The sequence below is a fragment of the Phasianus colchicus genome, chromosome 1, assembly GCF_987193195.1.
Source record: "Phasianus colchicus chromosome 1, bPhaCol1.hap1.1, whole genome shotgun sequence".
In the NCBI taxonomy this organism is placed as follows: domain Eukaryota; kingdom Metazoa; phylum Chordata; class Aves; order Galliformes; family Phasianidae; genus Phasianus; species Phasianus colchicus.
The window spans coordinates 159,509,717-159,519,386 of NC_143436.1; the positions used below are offsets into that span (position 1 = coordinate 159,509,717).

Genomic DNA, 9,670 nt, shown 5'->3' on the forward strand with positions numbered 1-9,670 from the left:
TGTATTTGGGGTTTGGCTTGTGCTTACCGTGCCCTATATAATACTGTTCTGGAGAGAGAGAGTTTCTGAGCTGAGGTTCAAGCCAAAGGGGAGAATCTCCAAGTCAAATCTGATCAATTACAGGAGACACCAGTAACCATATCAGTTGCCCCTGCGGAAGGCGAGAAATGGAAATGAGTGTCCTCACATCTAGAACGGAAAAAAGAAGAAGACGAGGAGGAGGTGGAGGAAGATCCAAGTGAGGGGCCCTCCTCGGAACCACCATCATCAGGAAAGGCAAAAGGGAAAACTAAGAGACATGCAGAAGAGAGCGATGAAGAGGAAGTCTCTATTACTACTCGTCGGCCTCTGAAGATGACTGAAATCCAAGGCTCAAGAAAGGAGTTTACACGGCGCCCAGATGAAACTCTCGTTTATTGGTTGCTTCGCTGTTGGGACAGCGGGGCCAGTAGCTTGTCTCTAGATGGTAATGAAGCTCGCCAACTAGGAGCCATTGCCAGAGATCCAGCTGTTGACAGAGGAATTAGTTGATGTCTGGATGGGGCTGCCACTCTCTGGGAACGAGTGTTAATAGCCATGAAGGAAAGATGGCTTGAAGCCTGTGATGAAAAGGTGGGATACAGTTGAAAAGTGTATCCAGTATTTGAGGGAAACAGCCGTGGTGGAAATGTTGTATGACCCGAACTTTGTTCTTAATGACCCACGCCAAGACCACAACCCTGAGAGAGTGAGGACGACACCTGAAATATGGCAGAAACTCACAACAACAGCACCAGACAGATACATTGCTACATTAATGGCAGCGTTTGACAGATACCAGGACCAACAGAGAAGACCCTTAGTTTTTGAATTGATTCTTATGCTCCAAAGCTATGAACAGTAGCTACCCCCAAGTCATGCTTCCATTTCCACCATCTCACAAATAATGGACCAACTGAATGAAATGCAAGAGCAAGTGTCTTTACTGATTAATCATGACAAACCTGTAGTAGTATCAGAAACGCTTGATGAAGATCAGAATAATCAAAAGAGTCTAATGAAGAAGCTGATCAAACTAATGAGAATCCAACTAATTTAAGACGATGAACCCTCCTTCTCACGTGCACCATCAAAAATCTCAGCTGTTAGAGGCAAACGCTTTCCAGCTCCAGTAAGGAATTCTAAATCGTGAATTGCCCTGTGGCGTTACTTACATGACCATGGAGAATACATGAGGAAGTGGCATGACCAAGCTACTCCTGTACTATGAGCACGAGTGAGAGAATTACAAAGCAGATCAACCACCAGTGCAGTTGCTTCAGTTACCACAGGTAACTAAATATGCAACAGAACTTCACAGCACATGGGAATTCTTACACTCATTTTGAAATATAACTGAATGTAGCAGATGGGAAAATGTTTCACTGTAATGTTCACATGCATTTTATATTTGGTTCCCAAACTTTTTGACTGATTGTCATACAATAGTATAAATAATAAGGCTGACAGTGACAGAAGTTTCTCATGGTTAGTTTCAGGGAATTAACTCCTCTAGCGATTAACTGAGTCAAAGACTGAAAGGGCAGGGATTATTTTGCATTAATACAAGGATTTAAACATGATTAATCAACTTTAAACAAACAACAACAAAAAAAATGTCCTTTAAATGACAGAACTTCAAAAGGGCTATGTTATGTGGAAAGGAAATGGAAAAACAAAAGGAAAAAGGAAAAAGGAAAAAGGAAAAAGGAAAAAGGAAAGGAAAGGAAAGGAAAGGAAAGGAAAGGAAAGGAAAGGAAAGGAAAGGAAAGGAAAAATGAAAGAGAAGAAAAGAGAAAAAGAAAAGAGAAGAGGAAGGAAAAAAAGGGAAAAAAAAAAAAAAAAAAAAAGAAAGAAAGAAAGAAAAAAGGAAAGGAAAGAAGAAAAAAAGCCCATGAATCTTGAATAGCATCAGGGTTCTGAGTGCATCACCAGACCTCACTGTTCCTGATCAGATCTCCTGGGGCTTACTTAACTCTATCTAAAATCCAGAAATCCACGTCAACCTCCAAGGTTGTCAACCCCTGTCCCAGTAGTCACGGCAGGGCTGGTGTCCATGTGCCCACAGCTCTGTCGTGCCCTGCCACCTGCTGGTCTACAATCTGGCCCAGCCACAGTCCATCCCAGGCCACCTTCAGTGAGGTGGCTGGTACTCGGGGCTGGGCCTGTCCTGGTTAAGGTGATGCAACAGAGTCATGCTGCTAGACCCTGCCCTGATGGACCCTGGGGGATCCCCAGGTTACAGTCTTCAGGAATCCTTTGGCCCCTCACAGTCCTAAGAAGGGCTAAAACATGATTCCATCTCTATTCTGGGACTGAGCAGAACTGAAGATGAAATGGGTCTTATTAGCATAAGATTTAATAATTGATTTTTAATATCCAATAAAATATAGTTTACTGAAAGTATAATTTGAGTGGATAAGCCTTATGCATCTTCTACTTTCATGACTAAATATCCAAAGATTTCTAAAATGTTTTTCTGAGTCATTAGAGATTATGAGATATCTGGATCCTGTATCCAAGTTTCATGCTATTCGAAGGTCATGCAAAAGCTAACTAAATGGATCAACATTTAAAGATAGCTGGCTGCAACAGAAGTTCAGGCTCCAAGACTCTTTTAACACACTGATCGATAGCAGTGATGCAGACCAAGTCATACTGACTACTGTAGTGCAAGAGCAAATCCCATTATCCATTTTGTTACTTGATGTTTCCCCTCTAAAATCCATATATATATATATATGGATTTTATATATATATAAATGAGTATGAGTATATGTATACATGTATATACAAATATATTTATCTATGTCTATATCTATGCATTGACATATAATAGCCTAATATATGTACTGATATCATAGAATCACAGAATGGCCTGGATTGAAAAGCACCATAATGATCACTGAATTTCAAACCCCCTGCTATGTGCAGGGTCACCAACCAATAGACCAGGCTACCCAGAGCCACATCCAGCTTGGCCCTGAATGCCTCCGGTGATGAGGCATCCACAATCTCCTTGGGCAACCTGTTCTGTGTGTCACCACCCTCTGAGTTAAAAACTTCCTCCTAATATCTAACCTAAACTTCCCCTGTCTCAGTTTAAAACCATTCCCCCTTGTCCTATCACTATCCACCGTCGTAAACAGCTGTTCCTCCTCCTGTTTATCCTCTCCTTCAAGTACTGGAAGGCCATAATGAGGTCTCCCTGGAGCCTTCTCTTCTCCAAGCTCAACAAGCTCAGTTCCTTCAACCTTTCTTAGGAGAGGTGCTCTAGCCTTCTGATCATCTTAGTGGCCCTCCTATGGACCCATTCCAAGAGCTCCATGTCCTTCCTGTACTGGGGGCCCAAAGCCTGGATGCAGTACTCCAGATGGGGCTTCACAAGAGCCAAGTAGAGGGGGATAATCTCTTTCCTCTCCCTGCTGGCCACCCCTTTTTTAATGCAGCTTAGAACACGGTTGGCCTTCCCGGCTACAAGCACACACACTGCTGGCTCATGTCCAGTTTCTCATCTCCCAGGACCCCCAAATCCTTCTCTGCAGAGCTGCTCTCCAGGAGATCTTCCCCTTCTTTGTATAAATACCTGAGATTGCCCTGACCCAAGCACCCTGCACTTGATCTTGTTGAACCTCATTAGGTTCTCATGGGCCCACTTCTCCAGCCTGTCCAGGTCCCTCCAAACAGCCTCCATTCCTTCCAATGTATCAACTGCACCGCTCGGTTTGGTGTCATCTGCAGGTGCCATTTTGCTGAGGATGCACTCAATGCCATCGCTTATGTCGTTGATAAAGATGTGAAGTCCCAAGACTGAGCCCTGGGGGACACCACTTCTGATCAGCCTCCACCCTGGCACAGAAGCTTTAATCTACAACCCTATGACTGCGTCCAGCCAGCCAGTTCCTAATCCATCAAACAATCCAACCTTCAAATCCACACCTCTCCAATTTAGAGAAAAGGATGTGTTGAGGGACCATGTCAAAGGCCTTGCAGAAGTCCAGGAAGATGGCATCCACTGCCTTTCCCTCGTCCACCGAAGCCATTATTCCATCATAGAAGGCCACAAGATTGGTCAGACAAGATCTGCCTTTGGTGAAGCCATGCTGGCTGTCTCGAATCACCTCTTTATCTTGTATGTGCCTTAACATAGCTTCTAGGAAGATCTGGTTCATGATCTTCCTAGGCACAGAGGTGAGGCTCACTGGACTGTAGTTTCTGATGTCTTCCTTTCTCCTTTTCTGAAAAATGGGAGTAATGTTTCCCTTTTTCCAGTCATCAGGGACTTCACCAGACAGCCATGATTTTTCAAGTATGATGGAGAGCGGCTCAGCAACCACATCAGCCATCTCTCTCAGAACCCTGGGATGCATATCATCTGGCCCCATGGACTTAAACATGTTCAGTTTTGGGAGGAGGACTTGGACTCTGTTCCACCAGTGGTACGGAAACCACTCCCACACTCTCACCTAGAGGCTCGTGGTCCTGGCAGACATGGGAAGCCTGACTACCCGTGAAGACTTAGGCAAAGCACTCTTTGAGTACCTCAGCTTTTTCTATGTCTGAGGAAGCCAACTCCCCATTATCTTTCATCAGAGGGGGAACACTCTCCTTGGCCTGTCTCCTCCTGCCTATGCACCTGTAGAGCCCCTTCTTTTTATCTTTCACATCCCTTGCCAAGTTCAGCTCCATCTGTGCCTTGACTTTCCTAATCCTATCTCTACACACACAGACATACAATAGCCTATATCTATGTATTGTTTCTATACAGTAAATTGGTTTTATTCTGTTTAGGAGATTGCTTTTTTATTTATACCTAGATATATACATATCTAAATGTAACAATAATTAAAATTATTCTGTATGGAGTAATATTCATTTAGAAAGATACTTGATGCACTTGAAACTGCTATAAAGGCCTATTTTTCCTTGCAGCTTTTAGGAGAAAAGATGTGCACTGAATTCTGATGTTAGACATGGGTGTTACTTAGACTTAATTTTATTTTGATTAGACAATTGCATTACTTAAAAAGTGAGAATGATTCACTATCTTCATTTCTATATTGACTTTTTACTGTGTTTATTATTTTGTAGTTAAGCAGGGAATTTCAATCATCAGGATATCTGCTGGGAAAACAACATGATGAGCTGTAAGAAATCCAGGAGACTCCTGGAAGCTGTTGAGGATAAATTCCTGATCTAGGAATTGGACTAACCAACCAGTGGTGATGCATTAATTGGTGCTCACCACTGAGGAGAAGACCATTAGTGAAGTTAAGATTGGAGGCAGTCTAGGCTATTGTGACCATACCCTAGTTGAGTTTGTGATCTCAAGAAAAATGATTCTGGCAAAAAGTGGAGTCAGGACCCTGAACTTCAGGAAAGCGAACTTCAGACTATTTAAGGAATTCTTGGATGAGATCCAAGGAATCTGGAAACTAGGAATCCTAGGACTAGGAAACTGTCCTTAGGGACATAGGAATGGAAAAGAACTGTCAGCTCTTTAACTATAGCCTTCTGAAAGAACAAGAGCTCTCCATCCCCCAACATAAGAAGTCAAGCAGAAGAGGTATAAAGACTGTATGTCTCACAAATGTTCCTGCTGGTCAAACTGAGGGATAAGAAGGAAATATACTGGCAGTGGAATCAGGAATGAGTGTCCTGGGAAGAATACTGGGATTCTGTCTGGACATAAAGAGAAGGGGTCAAGAAAACCAAAGCATAGATGAAACTGAACTTTGCAAAGGGTGTGAAAAATAACAAGAAGGGATTCTATGGTTATTCAGAGGGATGTGAGATCCTGGAACAGCTTGTTCAGAGAAGTTGTGGATGCTTCATCTCTGGGGTCATTCAAGGTCAGGTTGGATGGGATCCTGGGCAGCTTGATCTAGTGGCTGGCAACCCTGCCCATGGCAGGGGTATTTGAACTAGGTGATCATTAAAATCCCTTCCAACCCAAGCCATTCTATGCAGATTCTTTGAGGAGGTGGCTAACAAATTTATGATAACAGGAACACTTGAAAATCCCAAACTCTCATTTCCTGGAGACTGATTACAATTATGTAATGAGGAACCTTCAGTATAGTAAGAAAACACCGATGGGTATAGAAATACATAAATCTAAGATATCAAGAATGTTAAGATGTTGTTGGGAGGTTGTAGAGTCTCTCCTCAGATATCTTCAAAAGATGACTCAATATGGTCCTGGGAAACCTGCTCTTGGTTTGAGCAGCCTGGGGTGAGCAGAGGGATTGTACCAGATGATGCCCCGAGGTCCCTTCCAACCTTAACCATTCTGTGATTCTGTAATTAAAGTCACAAGCTGAATAAGTTTTTTTACACAATACCTTGCCAAATATTTTAGAAATGTAAACGATCCTCTGACACTAAAGCCAAAATTTTCTTAAAATATAAGCATTTGCAAAATCCTGGTATTAGTATTTAAACAACGTTTCATATGAAGTGAATAAACAGTACTTCTGAATGGGAAAGTTTTGGGACAAAGGGCTTGTTTCATATTTTCTTTCTATAGTTCTGGTCCATTAATTTATTCTGAATAGACTACTATCCTAGATTTTTTTGTTCTCTTTCCTACCCTCTTTTTCTAAAGTACAAGCATCAACCTCTTATTCTCAATTAATGTGTATTTTTTTTGCATTTTCTTTTCACTTTAGTAGTAAGATAGATTCATTTAAGATTACTGTTTTGAAATACATAGTACAAACATTTGAAATAAAACATAAATTATTCATAAGCCTTAGAAAATCACACGTTTTCAGAACAATGTTTAAGTTGAAAGCTACACAACTAATTTTTTATTCTTCAAGGAGAATATTGAAAAATGCAGGACAGTTTTACCAAAGTTGCTTATGTATTAGACTTATTTGCCTAAGTAACAACAATGGGAAAAATGTTGTCTTCATTTTTTTGTTTGCTTGTTTTTGAATTTAAAATGCGTATTTTAAAATATTTCCACAATATCACTTAGCATCAAATATTTTCACAATCAAAGTCATATTTTAGAGTGTACATACAGCCAGAAATTTCAGATTTTCAAACATAATGAGGGTCAATACATAGTTTGATCAAGAGCTCCAGTTACACATTGAAATAGCAAACTTATAGTTAGCATTGATCAGTTTATACATAGTACACATATTACGAGGAAACCAACAACTCTTTTGATCATTTTTCTATAGCATTTTTCTGTTTATTTTAACTATATGCAAGTTTATTTCTGTTGTTTTTGCTTGTTCATTTGTTTTCACTAGAATGCCCTTTTTTTTTTTTTTTTTTTAACCAATAATTCAGGTCAAATGGACACTCATTATAAAAATTAGTAATACTTTTTCCACTTTGTGTAAATATGCTCTTAAAAATGTTGAACATAATACAAAGTTGTGAAAAAAATGGTTTTATTTCAGTTCCAAGTTTATTTCACCTGCTTAATAATAAACTTGGTACCTAAGTTATTTTATTCTACCTAACTATAGACAGCCTAGTAATGTGTTGTTCTGAATGTGTGCAGTAAGCAGTGTACATTTGTTACTGATAACAGCTACAACTGTTTCCCTTTTGTACCATATTTTTTTATTTATCTAAATGGCTAGAAAAAGTCTCTGTATCTGCTTTGAAGAAAAATAGAGAAAGTAGACAAATGTCTAAAGCAATAGAAAACCAATTATATTTAAATCTTCACTATAAATATTTAAACAAAATTAGCATCCCTTTGCCAATTCTGAAAAGGTACCAAAGATAAATGGACTTGAAGTGCAAAAAGCACTCAGCAATTGAACCAGTGCCATCAAAATTTTATAAGGTAAACATATTTCTTAATCTTGACTGTATCAGCAGACAATTTATTGCTGTTAATGACTATTAAGTTGAAGAGCACAAAATGAGAAACTACTATATACCATAAAGGATTTTTTTTTTTTTTTTTTTACTTTTGCTATTTGTAAATGTTGGTCTGTCTTTGAGTGTTTCATCTTACCACCAGTTAGTTCTAAATGTCAAAATTCACTTTGGTCACTATTTCTAAAACATTTTGCATACTTCTCATTATCATAGAGACATAGAAGTTTGGGCTGGAAGGGACTTTTAAGAACATCTAGTTCCAATTCCCCTATTATAGGCAGGAAATAACCTTCCTCTAGAACAGGTTGTTCAAAACCCCATCCTGGCTTTGAATGCTTCCAGAGAGAGAGCATTCACAACCTTGCTGGGCAACCTGTTCCACTGTCTCACCACCCTCACAGTGAATAATTTCTTCCTATTATCTAGTCTAAATCTACCCTCTTCCAGTTTAAGACCATTTCACAGAATCACAGAATCACAGCATCACAGAATCACAGAATTGTAGGGGTTGGAAGGGACCTCCAGAGATCACCGAGTCCAACCCCCCTGATAAAGCAGGTTCCCTACACCAGGTCGCACAAGTAGGCATCCAGGTAGGTCTTGAATATCTCCAGAGAAGGAGACTCCACAACCTCCCAGGGCAGCCTGTTCCAGTGCTCCGTCACCCTCACTGTAGTTTTTGCACACATTTGTGCGGGACTTCCTATGCTCCAGTTTTCAGCTGTTTCCCCTTGTCCTGTCCCCATATACTGCTGAAAACAGTCTGGCCTCGCCACTCTGCCCCCCACACCTTAGATATTTATAGATCTGGATCAGGTCTCCTCTCAGTCTTCTCTTCTCAAGGCTAAACAGACCCAGCTCACTCAGCCTTTCCTCATAGGAGAGATGCTCCAGGCCCTTCACCATCTTTGTGGCCCTCCGCTGGACTCTTTCCAAGAGATCCCTGTCTTTTATGTCCTGGGGAGCCCAGAACTGGACATTTCCTCTCATCCTGTTTTTACCTGCCCGTATAAAAAGTACAAGTCTTTTTTGTTATTATTATTTTTATTATTTTTCCTATACAGAATCACATCTAGATCCAGATATTTTGATATCTTGGCAACAATAGCAACAGTTCAATGTTTCTAGCAAAATACTTCATTAACATAGGCTTTTTGGGAAATCGTATATAGGCACAAATATGATCTTAGCTATTTTAGAAATATTCTCTTTATCTGCAGACTCAATATCTGCAGCAATGGAAAGTGTCTTTCTGTAAGTGTCGTAAACACTTGAACATAATTTAAAAGTTTACAAGTATAGTGTTCCAGTGTAGTCAAAGTTATTGTTAAATTTAAGCCTGCACAACGAAAGCTTTCTGAAAAGTATGAGTGGCAAATGAAACAAAATAAGTAAATAATAATCCAATGATAATAAGATAAACGAAGCATTAAACATGAAATATTTCATGGGTTAGGATAAGTTTACTTGTGCTGCTTATATGGGATAAATAAATAAATAAATAGAAAACTGCATTTTTCTTCCTGAGAGGTACTACAGAAGAACAAGTGAAGGATAAAGTATTCATGCTGTAGGAGCCACATACTGTGGCAAGGCACAGAGAATTCATAATTGCTTGAAGTAAGAAGCAGGCTAAAACAGTTAAAAAGCATGGCTTTATCTATTTAGCTGATGTTTTTCTGCCTTCTTCAAGCTATCTTAATTTTCTTTTAGTACATAAAAAACTACCGACACTCCATTTCATGTTGCATTTGTAAATGAGTGCTTTAAGTTCAGAAGAAAGCAGTTATTTGTTAGT

General features: G+C 39.8%; 1 pseudogene; it reads left to right on the forward strand.

The window, feature by feature from the left end:
• Positions 1 to 321: 321 nt before the first annotated feature.
• LOC149920198 (uncharacterized) lies at positions 322 to 1,318 on the forward strand (annotated as a pseudogene).
• The last annotated feature ends 8,352 nt before the right edge of the window (positions 1,319 to 9,670 follow it).